This window comes from Ranitomeya variabilis, chromosome 6 (genome assembly GCF_051348905.1).
Source record: "Ranitomeya variabilis isolate aRanVar5 chromosome 6, aRanVar5.hap1, whole genome shotgun sequence".
In the NCBI taxonomy this organism is placed as follows: Eukaryota; Metazoa; Chordata; class Amphibia; order Anura; family Dendrobatidae; genus Ranitomeya; species Ranitomeya variabilis.
This window is the reverse complement of record NC_135237.1, coordinates 1,506,336-1,523,852: the sequence shown is the minus strand read 5'-3', so window position 1 is coordinate 1,523,852 and position 17,517 is coordinate 1,506,336. Positions and strand designations below refer to the sequence as shown.

Sequence of the window (17,517 nt, the reverse complement as noted above, 5' to 3'; positions counted from 1 at the left end):
GGACAGACATATTGTGGGACCTTCCATATAACAGGACTAGCCCCTTCTATCACCACAGAGGACAGACATTGTGTGGGACCTTCCAGATAATAGGACTAGCCCCTTCTATCACCACAGAGGACAGACATTGTGTGGGACCTTCCAGATAACAGGACTAGCCCCTTCTATCACCAGAGGACAGACATTGTGTGGGACCATCCATATAACAGGACTAGCTCCTTCTATCACCACAGGGGACATTGTGTGGGACCTTCCATATAACAGGACTAGCCCCTTCTATCACCACAGGGGACATTGTGTGGGACCTTCCATATAACAGGACTAGACCCTTCTATCACCACAGGGGACATTGTGTGGGACCTTCCATATAACAGGACTAGCCCCTTCTATCACCACAGGGGACATTGTGTGGGACCTTCCATATAACAGGACTAGCCCCTTCTATCACCACAGGGGACATTGTGTGGGACCTTCCATATAACAGGACTAGCCCCTTCTATCACCACAGGGGACATTGTGTGGGACCTTCCATATAACAGGACTAGACCCTTCTATCACCACAGGGGACATTGTGTGGGACCTTCCATATAACAGGACTAGCCCCCTCTATCACCACAGAGGACATTGTGTGGGACCTTCCATATAACAGGACTAGCCCCCTCTATCACCACAGAGGACATTGTGTGGGACCTTCCATATAAGAGGACTAGCCCCTTCTATCACCACAGAGGACAGACATTGTGTGGGACCTTCCATATAACAGGACTAGCCCCTTCTATCACCACAGAGGACAGACATTGTGTGGGACCTTCCATATAACAGGACTAGCCCCTTTCAGCTGCGGGAGTCTCCACCTCACTGTGAGCAGTCACAGTGTAGTGTTGTTGTTGTTCACATTCTGACCACTAGGCGGAGCCAGTTCCAGGCCACCCTCCGTTGCTGCCGCAGCTGCGCAGTCACAGCAGACCGAGTCCCTGCGAGCAGTTACTTACTAACACAGAAAACCCCTCCCTTTGGAAAACATTGGCCAATCATCTATTACATGTTATCGCGGGATAGGTTGGCCGCCGCCTCACTCTGCTGTGACGTAGTTCAGGGTGGAGCTGGAGCCTGAGACGGAGGCTCCACCTCTCTATGACGTCACAGCGGAGGCCACACCTCTCGGTAACTACGGGCAGCACATAAGATGGCGGCGGTTCTCATTAGAGACACAGTCGCGGCTTCTCGTGTGTAGCGGCCGCCTCAGCCTCCCGGGTCCGATCTGCCAGAAACAAATATGGCGGTGAACTGCGCGTCACGTGCTCTAGGCGGCAAGTTTGAACGTTGCGCAGAACCGGAAGTGAATGTTGAAAATTCCCCGCTCCGAGGACTGGTGAGTGCAGACGGCGCCGGGCGGTGGTGTCCGGTGTGTGTCCTCCGCCTGTATATACTGTGTACCCCTGTACAGTGTGTGTCCTCCGCCTGTATATACTGTATACCCCTGTATAGTGTGTCCTCCGCCTGCATATACTGTATACCCCTGTACAGTGTGTCCTCCGCCTGTATATACTGTGTACCCCTGTACAGTGTGTGTCCGCCGCCTGTATATACTGTATACCCCTGTACAGTGTGTGTCCGCCGCCTGTATATACTGTATACCCCTGTACAGTGTGTGTCCGCCGCCTGTATATACTGTATACCCCTGTACAGTGTGTCCTCCGCCTGTATATACTGTATACCCCTGTACAGTGTGTCCTCCGCCTGTATATACTGTATACCTCTGTACAGTGTGTGTCCTCCGCCTGTATATACTGTATACCCCTGTATAGTGTGTGTCCTCCGCCTGTATATACTGTATACCCCTGTATAGTGTGTGTCCGCCGCCTGTATATACTGTATACCCCTGTACAGTGTGTCCTCCGCCTGTATATACTGTATACCCCTGTATAGTGTGTGTCCTCCGCCTGTATATACTGTATACCTCTGTACAGTGTGTGTCCTCCGCCTGTATATACTGTATACCCCTGTACAGTGTGTGTGTCCTCCGCCTGTGTATACTGTATACCCCTGTACAGTGTGTGTCCGCCGCCTGTATATACTGTATACCCCTGTATAGTGTGTGTCCTCCGCCTGTATATACTGTATACCCCTGTACAGTGTGTGTCCTCCGCCTGTATATACTGTATACCCCTGTACAGTGTGTGTCCTCCGCCTGTATATACTGTATACCCCTGTACAGTGTGTGTCCTCCGCCTGTATATACTGTATACCCCTGTACAGTGTGTCCTCCGCCTGTGTATACTGTATACCTCTGTACAGTGTGTCCTCCGCCTGTATATACTGTATACCCCTGTACAGTGTGTCCTCCGCCTGTGTATACTGTATACCTCTGTACAGTGTGTGTCCTCCGCCTGTATATACTGTATACCCCTGTACAGTGTGTCCTCCGCCTGTATATACTGTATACCCCTGTACAGTGTGTGTCCTCCGCCTGTATATACTGTATACCCCTGTACAGTGTGTCCTCCGCCTGTGTATACTGTATACCTCTGTACAGTGTGTCCTCCGCCTGTATATACTGTATACCCCTGTACAGTGTGTCCTCCGCCTGTATATACTGTATACCCCTGTACAGTGTGTCCTCCGCCTGTATATACTGTATACCCCTGTATAGTGTGTGTCCTCCGCCTGTATATACTGTATACCTCTGTACAGTGTGTGTCCTCCGCCTGTATATACTGTATACCCCTGTACAGTGTGTCCTCCGCCTGTGTATACTGTATACCCCTGTACAGTGTGTCCTCCGCCTGTATATACTGTATACCCCTGTACAGTGTGTCCTCCGCCTGTGTATACTGTATACCTCTGTACAGTGTGTGTCCTCCGCCTGTATATACTGTGTACCCCTGTACAGTGTGTCCTCCGCCTGTATATACTGTGTACCCCTGTACAGTGTGTCCTCCGCCTGTATATACTGTATACCCCTGTACAGTGTGTCCTCCGCCTGTATATACTGTGTACCCCTGTACAGTGTGTGTCCTCCGCCTGTATATACTGTATACCCCTGTACAGTGTGTCCTCCGCCTGTATATACTGTGTACCCCTGTACAGTGTGTCCTCCGCCTGTATATACTGTATACCCCTGTATAGTGTGTGTCCTCCGCCTGTATATACTGTATACCCCTGTACAGTGTGTCCTCCGCCTGTATATACTGTATACCTCTGTACAGTGTGTCCTCCGCCTGTATATACTGTGTACCCCTGTACAGTGTGTGTCCTCCGCCTGTATATACTGTATACCCCTGTACAGTGTGTCCTCCGCCTGTGTATACTGTATACCCCTGTACAGTGTGTCCTCCGCCTGTATATACTGTATACCCCTGTACAGTGTGTCCTCCGCCTGTATATACTGTATACCCCTGTACAGTGTGTCCTCCGCCTGTATATACTGTGTACCCCTGTACAGTGTGTCCTCCGCCTGTATATACTGTGTACCCCTGTACAGTGTGTGTCCTCCGCCTGTATATACTGTGTACCCCTGTACAGTGTGTCCTCCGCCTGTATATACTGTATACCCCTGTACAGTGTGTCCTCCGCCTGTATATACTGTGTACCCCTGTACAGTGTGTCCTCCGCCTGTATATACTGTATACCCCTGTATAGTGTGTGTCCTCCGCCTGTATATACTGTATACCTCTGTACAGTGTGTGTCCTCCGCCTGTATATACTGTATACCCCTGTATAGTGTGTGTGTCCTCCGCCTGTGTATACTGTATACCCCTGTACAGTGTGTGTCCGCCGCCTGTATATACTGTATACCCCTGTATAGTGTGTGTCCTCCGCCTGTATATACTGTATACCCCTGTACAGTGTGTGTCCTCCGCCTGTATATACTGTATACCCCTGTACAGTGTGTGTCCTCCGCCTGTATATACTGTATACCCCTGTACAGTGTGTGTCCTCCGCCTGTATATACTGTATACCCCTGTACAGTGTGTCCTCCGCCTGTGTATACTGTATACCTCTGTACAGTGTGTCCTCCGCCTGTATATACTGTATACCCCTGTACAGTGTGTCCTCCGCCTGTGTATACTGTATACCTCTGTACAGTGTGTGTCCTCCGCCTGTATATACTGTATACCCCTGTACAGTGTGTCCTCCGCCTGTATATACTGTATACCCCTGTACAGTGTGTGTCCTCCGCCTGTATATACTGTATACCCCTGTACAGTGTGTCCTCCGCCTGTGTATACTGTATACCTCTGTACAGTGTGTCCTCCGCCTGTATATACTGTATACCCCTGTACAGTGTGTCCTCCGCCTGTATATACTGTATACCCCTGTACAGTGTGTCCTCCGCCTGTATATACTGTATACCCCTGTATAGTGTGTGTCCTCCGCCTGTATATACTGTATACCTCTGTACAGTGTGTGTCCTCCGCCTGTATATACTGTATACCCCTGTACAGTGTGTCCTCCGCCTGTGTATACTGTATACCCCTGTACAGTGTGTCCTCCGCCTGTATATACTGTATACCCCTGTACAGTGTGTCCTCCGCCTGTGTATACTGTATACCTCTGTACAGTGTGTGTCCTCCGCCTGTATATACTGTGTACCCCTGTACAGTGTGTCCTCCGCCTGTATATACTGTGTACCCCTGTACAGTGTGTCCTCCGCCTGTATATACTGTATACCCCTGTACAGTGTGTCCTCCGCCTGTATATACTGTGTACCCCTGTACAGTGTGTGTCCTCCGCCTGTATATACTGTATACCCCTGTACAGTGTGTCCTCCGCCTGTATATACTGTGTACCCCTGTACAGTGTGTCCTCCGCCTGTATATACTGTATACCCCTGTATAGTGTGTGTCCTCCGCCTGTATATACTGTATACCCCTGTACAGTGTGTCCTCCGCCTGTATATACTGTATACCTCTGTACAGTGTGTCCTCCGCCTGTATATACTGTGTACCCCTGTACAGTGTGTGTCCTCCGCCTGTATATACTGTATACCCCTGTACAGTGTGTCCTCCGCCTGTGTATACTGTATACCCCTGTACAGTGTGTCCTCCGCCTGTATATACTGTATACCCCTGTACAGTGTGTCCTCCGCCTGTATATACTGTATACCCCTGTACAGTGTGTCCTCCGCCTGTATATACTGTGTACCCCTGTACAGTGTGTCCTCCGCCTGTATATACTGTGTACCCCTGTACAGTGTGTGTCCTCCGCCTGTATATACTGTGTACCCCTGTACAGTGTGTCCTCCGCCTGTATATACTGTATACCCCTGTACAGTGTGTGTCCGCCGCCTGTATATACTGTATACCCCTGTATAGTGTGTGTCCTCCGCCTGTATATACTGTGTACCCCTGTACAGTGTGTGTCCTCCGCCTGTATATACTGTATACCCCTGTACAGTGTGTCCTCCGCCTGTATATACTGTATACCCCTGTACAGTGTGTCCTCCGCCTGTGTATACTGTGTACCCCTGTACAGTGTGTCCTCCGCCTGTGTATACTGTATACCCCTGTACAGTGTGTGTCCGCCGCCTGTATATACTGTATACCCCTGTACAGTGTGTCCTCCGCCTGTATATACTGTGTACCCCTGTATAGTGTGTGTCCTCCGCCTGTATATACTGTGTACCCCTGTACAGTGTGTCCTCCGCCTGTATATACTGTATACCCCTGTACAGTGTGTCCTCCGCCTGTATATACTGTATACCCCTGTACAGTGTGTCCTCCGCCTGTATATACTGTATACCCCTGTACAGTGTGTGTCCGCTGCCTGTATATACTGTATACCCCTGTACAGTGTGTGTGTGTCCTCCGCCTGTGTATACTGTGTACCCCTGTACAGTGTGTGTCCTCCGCCTGTATATACTGTGTACCCCTGTACAGTGTGTGTCCGCCGCCTGTATATACTGTATACCCCTGTATAGTGTGTCCTCCGCCTGTATATACTGTGTACCCCTGTACAGTGTGTCCGCCGCCTGTATATACTGTATACCCCTGTACAGTGTGTCCTCCACCTGCATATACTGTATACCCCTGTACAGTGTGTCCGCTGCCTGTATATACTGTATACCCCTGTATAGTGTGTCCTCCGCCTGTATATACTGTGTACCCCTGTATAGTGTGTGTCCTCCGCCTGTATATACTGTGTACCCCTGTACAGTGTGTGTCCTTCGCCTGTATATACTGTGTACCCCTGTACAGTGTGTCCTCCGCCTGTATATACTGTGTACCCCTGTACAGTGTGTCCTCCGCCTGTATATACTGTATACCTCTGTACAGTGTGTGTCCTCCGCCTGTGTATACTGTATACCCCTGTACAGTGTGTGTCCGCCGCCTGTATATACTGTGTACCCCTGTACAGTGTGTCCTCCGCCTGTATATACTGTATACCCCTGTACAGTATGTGTCCGCCGCCTGTATATACTGTATACCTCTGTATAGTGTGTGTCCTCCGCCTGTATATACTGTATACCTCTGTATAGTGTGTGTCCTCTGCCTGTATATACTGTATACCTCTGTACAGTGTGTGTCCTCCGCCTGTATATACTGTGTACCCCTGTACAGTGTGTGTCCTCCGCCTGTATATACTGTGTACCCCTGTATAGTGTGTCCTCCGCCTGTATATACTGTATACCCCTGTACAGTGTGTCCTCCGCCTGTGTGTACTGTATACCCCTGTACATTGTGTCCTCCGCCTGTATATACTGTATACCCCTGTACAGTGTGTGTCCTCCGCCTGTATATACTGTGTACCCCTGTACAGTGTGTCCACCGCCTGTATATACTGTATACCCCTGTACAGTGTGTCCTCCGCCTGTGTATACTGTATACCCCTGTACAGTGTGTCCTCCGCCTGTGTATACTGTATACCCCTGTACAGTGTGTCCTCCGCCTGTGTATACTGTATACCCCTGTACAGTGTGTCCACTGCCTGTATATACTGTATACTTCTGTACAGTGTGTCCTCCGCCTGTATATACTGTGTACCCCTGTACAGTGTGTGTCCTCCGCCTGTATATACTGTGTACCCCTGTATAGTGTGTCCTCCGCCTGTATATACTGTATACCCCTGTACAGTGTGTCCTCCGCCTGTATATACTGTGTACCCCTGTATAGTGTGTCCTCCGCCTGTATATACTGTATACCCCTGTACAGTGTGTCCTCCGCCTGTGTGTACTGTATACCCCTGTACAGTGTGTGTCCTCCGCCTGTGTATACTGTATACCCCTGTACAGTGTGTGCAAGGCCTGTATATACTGTATACCCCTTGTCACGATTCACACCGTGACTGTCACCAATTGTCAAGATCCCTTAGCCGCTGCCCACAATATGTCACGGATCAGGGTGACTTTAGACCAGCAGCCGGCTGTCACATGTGCAGGGGGCTTATCCTAGTTATCCCTCCACTGCCACAATGTGATGAAAAAAAACACACGAGGCTATTGACCTCTTAGTTTACAGCAGGGGCTTATTTTAGGTATCCCACTGCTCTTCAGTATACCATGAACTGCAGGGATTTGTGTCTATCCCGCTTACAGTTCCACTTAACACTTGCAGCTCTCTGGCGCCCCCCTTACTCTCAGGTCAGATTAGGTACTGCACCTGGGGTAATTAGTCGCCAGAAAGGCTGCCTGCTATGTACTGGCTATTGGGCGCACTGCAGCAACGCGATAACTACTCCCACTCAGGCAGGAACAATAATTATCAAGCCGCAGTCGCTACAGTGACCCCCCCAAAAAGCCGGCACACGGTAAGCTGCCACCAGCTCCGATCAAACAGGTCCGGAGCTAACCCCCAAAATAGTAGCGTAATTCCCTTCAGAGACAGGGTACGGTTTAGGGCAGGAAGAACAAACTAGTATTAAATATTATACTCCATAAATGATTTTTAGGCAGTGTTTATAAAATATTTTACAAAGATGTTACAAATGAGACAATTGCAAATATGTACAAGGTAATTATGAAAATAAAAGGATTAAAGGAAGAAAAGGTAACACTCACATATTCTCAGATCATTGCATTGCAGGCAACCAGACATCCCAGCTCATTGGTCGTGCTGCTCAGGCCTCACAGGAAAAGACAAGAAGAATGAGCTGGGGATCTGGCCACAAACTTAAGACCTACAGCTAGTGACATCACAGAAAGGGCTGGCTTTTCCAGATCCTCCTACCTTTCAGTCTGAGTACTTTGAATACAAATTGGTCTAATGCTTATAACTCCGTTCCAGTACATATCAGAATCATATCACACCCAGCATTCAGCTTGTATTAACATGAGCTTTCTTATGAGATCAAATATGTCCTATTATTTACAGAGCAATCCCTACTTCTTCCCCCGATGGAGTTAGACGACTGTGTTTAGAGTGATGGGTAGATGCTTCGATGGAGATCAAGAATATGTATTTATCATTCTACTATCCTAAATAGTTTGTCTAATATCTCACAATAACAGAACAAAGGACCGCATGGTTCTAGAAGTTTCTCTAACAGTTCCTGCTAGTACAAATTTCCCTTGCAGCTATGCCAGTCGTAAATACCTTTCGTCAATAAAACTCCCCCCCAAGGCAAGCTCTTCTACACAGACAGATCGAAACACAGGGAAGGAAAGAGAAAAAGAGAGAGGGGGGTTTTAGCCCCCGCATGCTAGCAAGAAACTAACTTATGATATTTCATACCATATCGTGACACCTCCCCCTTTTGGCGTGCGCTACGGCGGCAGAACCTCTCGGTATGCCTCCATGCGCACCTCCGTGGGTTCACCCTGGCGGGAGAGTCCATCTGCATTCCCATGCTCTCTGCCCGCTTTGTGTTTAATGGTGAAGTCAAATTGCTGAAGGGCAAGGCTCCAGCGCAGCAACCTGCCATTGGTTCCACACATGGTGCTTAGCCAGCGCAGAGGGTTGTGGTCGGTCACCACGGTGAAGGTGCGACCGTACAAGTAGGGCTGCAAGCGCTGCAGGGCCCAGACTATGGCCAGGCACTCCTTCTCAATGGTGGAGTACGCCACTTCCCTCGGCAAAAGTTTCCGGCTCAGGTACAACACGGGGTGCTCTTGGTCCTCCGAGTCAACCTGGCTGAGCACAGCACCAAGGCCAAACTCGCTGGCGTCGGTCTGTACCAAGAACGGTCGACTGCTGTCGACTGCTTTCAACACAGGGGCGTTGCACAGTGCTGTTTTCAACGCCTGGAAGGCCCCCTCACAGCCATCTGTCCAGTTGACGATGTGGGGTAGCTTCTTCCTGGTGAGGTCCGTCAAAGATTTTGCCAGGCTACTATAGTGCTGCACGAAGCGCCTATAGTACCCTGCAGTGCCCAGGAAGGACATCACATGTTTCTTGGTCCTGGGAGTGGGCCAGTTCACGATCACGCCCACTTTGTCAGGCTTTGGTTTTAAGGTGTTTCCGCCTACCCGGTGCCCCAGGTAGTGAACCTCCCTCATGCCCATCTGGCACTTTCCCGGCTTGATAGTCAGTCCTGCTCGGTGAATTCGCCCGAGCACCTCCTCGAGATGCTGCAGGTGTTCATCCCAGGAGGGACTGAAGATGGCAATGTCATCTAAGTACGCCACGGCGTACTTCTCCAGTCCCTGAAGCAGGAGATTGACCATCCGCTGGAAAGTGGCAGGGGCATTCTTCATGCCGAAGGGCATGACCGTGGACTCGTACAGTCCAAAGGGCGTGATAAAGGCGGACTTCTCCTGCGCCTCGGGGCTCAGGGGAATCTGCCAGTATCCGCGACTCAGATCCATTATTGTCAGGTATTTTGTGCCCGCTAGCTTCTCAAGCAGCTCTTCGATGCGCGGCATTGGGTGCGCGTCAGAGGCTGTAATGGCGTTGAGCCCCCTGTAGTCCACGCAGAACCGGGTGGTCCGGTCCTTCTTTGGCACGAGAACTACAGGTGAGGCCCACGCGCTCTTTGACCGTCGAATCACCCCCAGCTGTAACATCTCATCGATCTCCTGGCGCATAATCTGCTGCACCTGGTCAGAGATTCGATAGGGTGTTCGCCGTAGTGGGGCGTGATTCCCGGTGTCCACCTCGTGGACGGCTAACTCAGTCCTTCCAGGCCGGTTGGAGAACACGACCCGGAAGGGTTCCAGCATGGTTTGCAACTGCAACCGCTGTGGTTCATCTAGCGAGGCGCTTACCTCCACGTCCTCAATGGACCCACGGGCCTTGGCTTGGGCCAGCATGTCCAGGAGGGCGTCTTCCTCCCCGTCTTCGGGTAAGCTGCAGACCGGTAGGACGAAAGGTTCACGTTCGTGATGGGCCTTCATCATGTTGAAGTGAAAGGCCTTTCGCCTACCCCAAGCGTGGTCAAGCGTGACCACGTAGGTGACCGGGTTGAGCTGTTGGTGGACGACATACGGGCCCTCCCAGGCTGCCTGAAGCTTATCCGTTGGTACAGGAACCAGCACCCACACCTTTTGACCCACGTGGTAGGTCCGCTCCCGGGCGTTTTGGTCGTACCAGTGCTTCTGATCAGCCTGAGCCTGCGTCATGTTGTCATGCACCAACTGCGTCAAGGTCTGCATCTTGTCACGGAAGCGCATGACATACTCCACTATGGACACTTCAGAAGGGTTCGGCTCCTCTTCCCAGGATTCTCTTACCAACCCAAGGGGTCCCCGGACTCGCCTGCCGTACAGGAGCTCGAAGGGGGAGAACCCCGTCGAGGCCTGCGGAACCTCTCTGTAAGCGAATAGCAGGTGTGGGAGGTACCGCTCCCAGTCGCGCCCTTGTGTCTCAACCAGCATGCGTAGCATCTGTTTGAGGGTACCATTGAAACGTTCACACAAGCCATTGGTCTGTGGGTGATACGCACTCGATACCAGGTGCTTCACCTGCATTTTCTTACAGAGAGCCTCCATTAGGTGAGACATAAATTGGGTCCCTCGATCAGTAAGCATTTCCCTGGGAAATCCTACCCGTGAAAAGATGGCCAACAGGGCATCCGCCACCTTATCTGCCCTAGTTGACGACAGAGCTACTGCCTCTGGGTACCGGGTAGCGTAGTCTACCTCAGTAAGAATAAATCGCTTTCCAGAGCTGCTGGAGACGGCCAGCGGGCCCACAATGTCCACCGCAATCCTCTGGAAAGGCTCCTCTATCACTGGCAAAGGGATCAGGGGAGCCTTAAGAGCAGGCCCCGCCTTCCCCACTCTTTGACAGGTGACACAGGAGCGGCAGTAGTTTGACACATCTGTCCCCATCTTAGGCCAATAGAAGTGTTGAGACAGCCGGGCCTTAGTTTTGCTGATCCCCAAGTGTCCAGCTAGCGGGATCTCATGGGCAATCCGCAACAACTCACCCCGGAATTGCTGTGGGACGACCAGCTGTCTTTCCCTCAACCACTCCTTTTGTGATTCTCCGGGTACTGTCTCCCGGTACAACCTTCCTTCTTCCCAGAACACCTTCTCCTTATCAGTTTCAGAGAATGACGTCCCGGCGAGTTGTCTCAAACTCTCTAGGCTCGCATCTGTGTGCAGAGCGGCCTTAAACTCCTGGCTAGGGGAAGCCAGAAGTGACGTTAGGGTCCCTTCCCCACGGGAGCCCTCTGGGACCTGTTCTGGGTCCACCTCTGGTTCAATCATACTGATGACTGAGGAGGGTCCGGGAGGCAGACAGGTATCTGCGTTCCGGGCACTCTGACTGCGGGTGACAGCAGCTACGTAGGCTGTCTCCCCGGGGATTTCTACAGACCCAACAGCCGACGCTGCTATGGGCTCTACCTCCCCATCCACCCCCATTACCTCAGGAGCATTGCTACTTATGGGCCAGTTACCTTCCTCATTGGCACTGGTCAATTGCATGGCATCACCTTGCTCACGGTTCCCATGTATCTCCCCATTTCTTGTAGCACCGACACTTGCCCCTGCTAGGGGTTCCTCAGCCGTCTCACTCCGCAGAGCGACGTGGCTGAGCACTCCTGTACCTATGGACACATCAACTTTCACAGAAACATCATTATCAGATACAGTTGGCACAGGTACAACATTTTCACCATCAATCCTAGGGAAAAAATGGTTAACAGATGCATCATTACAAGATAAAGCATGGTCAGGTAACACATGCGATTTCCCATCATCATCATCACCAGGGTTAACTTTACCCTCATTAGTAGATTGGGGAGGAGGGTCATCCACGAAGTATGCAACCAACCTCCCCAAATCAGTCCCCAACAAAACATCAGTGGGCAAATTATCAGACAGCCCCACTTCCTTCACCCCGCTCCCGGCACCCCAATCAATAAAAACCCGGGCCATCGGTAAGGGACAGCTGATGCCCCCAATCCCAGTGTCAGTTAGGGTTTTCCCCGGAATGATTTCTTCAGGGGCCGCCAGTTCGGGTCGGATGAGGGTTCGTTCAGCCCCGGTGTCCTTGAGGCCTGTAGCAACACGACCTCCCACAGTGACGGGCTGTACGTTGTCACACACCCTCCCAACCACACCACCCACCAAAAGAACAGCTGCATTAGGCCCTGGGGCCTGGGATGAGGGGTTCTTCTGCTTGGCTGGACATTGGTGACTGAGGTGTCCAGTCTGCCTGCAGTGGTAACACTGGGGAAGTTCGGTGGTAGGTCTGGTGCTGTTGGCCACGGGGACAGGACCTCTGGTGTGTTGGCTGGCAGGGGTACTGGCGTTGGCTGCAGGCTTACCCCCTCTCCAGCTGGTGGTGACTGGCTTCCGCACTTCCGATCTACGGTTGGCCTCATAGGCATCGGCAATCTGCGCTGCTTTCGTCACGTCTTTGGGTTCTCTGTCCATCACAAACTGTCGCACCTCAGTTGGGCAAAGACGGAAGAACTGGTCTTTGATCATCAGGTCTCGCAGCTGTGCAAAGGTGGTCACTGACAGTCCTTGGGTCCACTGGTCAAAGTGGGTCCCCAGTCCATGCACCACATCACTGTAACTGTCGTGTGGGCCACGTTGGAGGGTCCGAAACTTTTTGCGGTACACCTCGGGTGTAAGCTGGTACTTAGCTATGAGAGCCTGCTTGATGGCCTCATAGTCACCATCTTGTTCTTGAGGGAGGGCAGCAAACGCCTCCAGAGCTTTTCCTCTCAGCCCTGGGGTCAGGTACCGTGCCCATTCTTGTGTAGGCAGCTGGTACTGTCTGCAGGCTTTCTCAAAGGCCCGCAGAAAAGTGTCCAAGTCCCCATCCTTTTCCATAACAGGAAAGTGGTCGGGCCGGGGCTTTGGTATCTGAGCGCTGCTGGGCTCACGACTGGACTGAGACGACCCCTGCATTTGCAGTTGGGCCATCTGCAGCTGGTACTCCCGCTCCGCTTGCCGCTCGGCTCGCTCCTGGTATTGCTGGATCAGCTGCAGACGTCTCTCCAGGTCATCTGCGGAGCATTGTTGCAGAGCCAGCTGCAGGAGGAGGTCTGCGCCCCCTTGGTTGCCAGTAGGGCCCGTATTCAGCGGTTGGACCTCTGCTGCAGCACCATGTTCGCTTGTGCCGGCTTCTGCGGCCTCTGGGCTCTGTGGCCTGGCTTGGTCTGCTTCACATTGCACCAGTTCAGCGACCATTTGAGCCTTGGTTTTGTTTGTACAGTCAATCTGCTGTGACATGCACAAGGCCATAAGAGTGTCCTTGGACTGCTTCTTATAAAAGGTTTCTCCCAGCACAACCATGGTTGCCAAATAAAAGATAGGATAGAAAAACGAAGAGAAAGGGAAGGGATAATTACCAGTACACAATTGTCTCACAACTAGTAAACACTGAGTTCTTTCTCCAAACTTATTTGCGCAGAGTTCTCGCAAGAACTTTCTGCAAGTTTTTAGTGAGAGGAATGATTGCTCAAACCAAATCACTAATGCTCTAATATCCCACCGCCTTGCCACCACTATGTCACGATTCACACCGTGACTGTCACCAATTGTCAAGATCCCTTAGCCGCTGCCCACAATATGTCACGGATTGGGGTGACTTTAGACCAGCAGACGGCTATCACATGTGCAGGGGGCTTATCCTAGTTATCCCTCCACTGCCACAATGTGATGAAAAAAAACACACACGAGGCTATTGACCTCTTAGTTTACAGCAGGGGCTTATTTTAGGTATCCCACTGCTCTTCAGTATACCATGAACTGCAGGGATTTGTGTCTATCCCGCTTACAGTTCCACTTAACACTTGCAGCTCTCTGGCGCCCCCCTTACTCTCAGGTCAGATTAGGTACTGCACCTGGGGTAATTAGTCGCCAGAAAGGCTGCCTGCTATGTACTGGCTATTGGGCGCACTACAGCAACGCGATAACTACTCCCACTCAGGCAGGAACAATAATTATCAAGCCGCAGTCGCTACAGTGACCCCCCCAAAAAAGCACGCACACGGTAAGCTGCCACCAGCTCCGATCAAACAGGTCCGGAGCTAACCCCCAAAATAGTAGCGTAATTCCCTTCAGAGACAGGGTACGGTTTAGGGCAGGAAGAACGAACTAGTATTAAATATTATACTCCATAAATGATTTTTAGGCAGTGTTTATAAAATATTTTACAAAGATGTTACAAATGAGACAATTGCAAATATGTACAAGGTAATTATGAAAATAAAAGGATTAAAGGAAGAAAAGGTAACACTCACATATTCTCAGATCATTGCATTGCAGGCTAGGCTAGGAGAGCTTTCCATCTATCCCAGTGCATTGGCACTCGCAGTCTGGTCGCTTCAGGTAAAAACTCACAACTCCCCCCCTGGAAGCCTGCCAGCAACTTTATAACCTACAGCCTGTGACCTCACAGAAAGGGCTGGCTTTTCCAGATCCTCCTACCTTTCAGTCTGAGTACTTTGAATACAAATTGGTCTAATGCTTATAACTCCGTTCCAGTACATATCAGAATCATATCACACCGAGCATTCAGCTTGTATTAACATGAGCTTTCTTATGAGATTAAATATGTCCTATTATTTACAGAGCAATCCCTACTTCTTCCCCCGATGGAGTTAGACGACTGTGTTTAGAGTGATGGGTAGATGCTTCGATGGAGATCAAGAATATGTATTTATCATTCTACTATCCTAAATAGTTTGTCTAATATCTCACAATAACAGAACAAAGGACCGCATGGTTCTAGAAGTTTCTCTAACAGTTCCTGCTAGTACAAATTTCCCTTGCAGCTATGCCAGTCGTAAATACCTTTCGTCAATAAAACTCCCCCACAAGGCAAGCTCTTCTACACAGACAGATCGAAACACAGGGAAGGAAAGAGAAAAAGAGAGAGGGGGGTTTTAGCCCCCGCATGCTAGCAAGAAACTAACTTATAATATTTCATACCATATCGTGACACCCCTGTACAGTGTGTGTCCTCCGCCTGTGTATACTGTATACCCCTGTACAGTGTGTGTCCTCTGCCTGTGTATACTGTATACCCCTGTACAGTGTGTCCACGGCCTGTATATACTGTATACCCCTGTACAGTGTGTGTCCTCCGCCTGTGTATACTGTATACCCCTGTACAGTGTGTCCACGGCCTGTATATACTGTATACCCATGTACAGTGTGTGTCCTCCGCCTGTATATACTGTATACCCCTGTACAGTGTGTCCTCCGCCTGTATATACTGTATACCCCTGTACAGTGTGTGTCCGCCGCCTGTATATACTGTATACCCCTGTATAGTGTGTCCTCCGCCTGTATATACTGTATACCCCTGTACAGTGTGTCCTCCGCCTGTGTATACTGTATACCCCTGTACAGTGTGTGTGTGTCCTCCGCCTGTGTATACTGTATACCCCTGTACAGTGTGTCCACGGCCTGTATATACTGTATACCCCTGTACAGTGTGTCCACCGCCTGTATATACTGTATACCCCTGTACAGTGTGTCCACCGCCTGTATATACTGTATACCCCTGTACAGTGTGTCCTCCGTCTGTATATACTGTATACCCCTGTACAGTGTGTCCTCCGCCTGTATATACTGTATACCCCTGTACAGTGTGTCCTCCGTCTGTATATACTGTGTACCCCTGTACAGTGTGTCCGCCGCCTGTATATACTGTATACCCCTGTACAGTGTGTGTCCGCCGCCTGTATATACTGTATACCCCTGTACAGTGTGTCCTCCGCCTGTATATACTGTATACCCCTGTATAGTGTGTCCTCCGCCTGTATATACTGTATACCCCTGTACAGTGTGTCCTCCGCCTGTATATACTGTATACCCCTGTACAGTGTGTCCACCGCCTGTATATACTGTGTACCCCTGTACAGTGTGTCCGCCGCCTGTATATACTGTATACCCCTGTATAGTGTGTCCTCCGCCTGTATATACTGTATACCCCTGTACAGTGTGTGTCCTCCGCCTGTGTATACTCCTGTACAGTGTGTGTCCTCCGCCTGTGTATACTGTATACCCCTGTACAGTGTGTCCACGGCCTGTATATACTGTATACCCCTGTACAGTGTGTGTCCTCCGCCTGTATATACTGTATACCCCTGTACAGTGTGTCCACCACCTGTATATACTGTATACCCCTGTACAGTGTGTCCTCCGCCTGTATATACTGTATACCCCTGTACAGTGTGTCCTCCGTCTGTATATACTGTATACCCCTGTACAGTGTGTATACCGCCTGTATATACTGTATACCCCTGTACAGTGTGTCCTCCGTCTGTATATACTGTATACCCCTGTACAGTGTGTCCACGGCCTGTATATACTGTATACCCATGTACAGTGTGTGTCCTCCGTCTGTATATACTGTATACCCCTGTACAGTGTGTCCTCCGCCTGTATATACTGTATACCCCTGTACAGTGTGTCCTCCGCCTGTGTATACTGTATACCCCTGTACAGTGTGTGTCCTCCGCCTGTATATACTGTATACCCCTGTACAGTGTGTCCTCCGTCTGTATATACTGTATACCCCTGTACAGTGTGTCCTCCGTCTGTATATACTGTGTACCCCTGTACAGTGTGTCCTCCGTCTGTATATACTGTGTACCCCTGTACAGTGTGTCCTCCGTCTGTATATACTGTGTACCCCTGTACAGTGTGTCCTCCGCCTGTATATACTGTATACCCCTGTACAGTGTGTGTCCTCCGTCTGTATATACTGTATACCCCTGTACAGTGTGTATACCGCCTGTATATACTGTATACCCCTGTACAGTGTGTCCTCCATCTGTATATACTGTATACCCCTGTACAGTGTGTCTGCCGCCTGTGTGTACTGTGTACCCCTGTACAGTGTGTGTCTGCCGCCTGTGTGTACTGTGTACCCCTGTACAGTGTGTCCGCCGCCTGTGTGTACTGTGTACCCCTGTACAGTGTGTGTCTGCCGCCTGTGTGTACTGTGTACCCCTGTACAGTGTGTCTGCCGCCTGTGTGTACTGTGTACCCCTGTACAGTGTGTGTCTGCCGCCTGTGTGTACTGTGTACCCCTGTACAGTGTGTCCGCCGCCTGTATATACTGTATACCCCTGTATAGTGTGTCCTCCGCCTGTATTTACTGTATACCCCTGTACAGTGTGTGTCCTCCGCCTGTATATACTGTATACCCCTGTACAGTGTGT

The 17,517-nt window shown here is 50.6% G+C and overlaps 1 protein-coding gene across 3 annotated transcripts in view; it reads left to right on the top strand.

The window, feature by feature from the left end:
• Positions 1-1,143: 1,143 nt before the first annotated feature.
• The window catches only part of HASPIN (histone H3 associated protein kinase), a 126,882-nt gene continuing 110,508 nt past the window's right edge, over positions 1,144-17,517 (top strand). For 2 of the 3 annotated variants that reach the window (XR_013216631.1, XM_077267715.1), the window contains exon 1: positions 1,145-1,372. The gene's annotated coding sequence lies outside the window, so the exon portion shown is untranslated. Of the gene's footprint in view, positions 1,373-17,517 lie in introns of all 3 variants that reach the window. The other variant, XR_013216632.1, reaches the window with a different exon arrangement.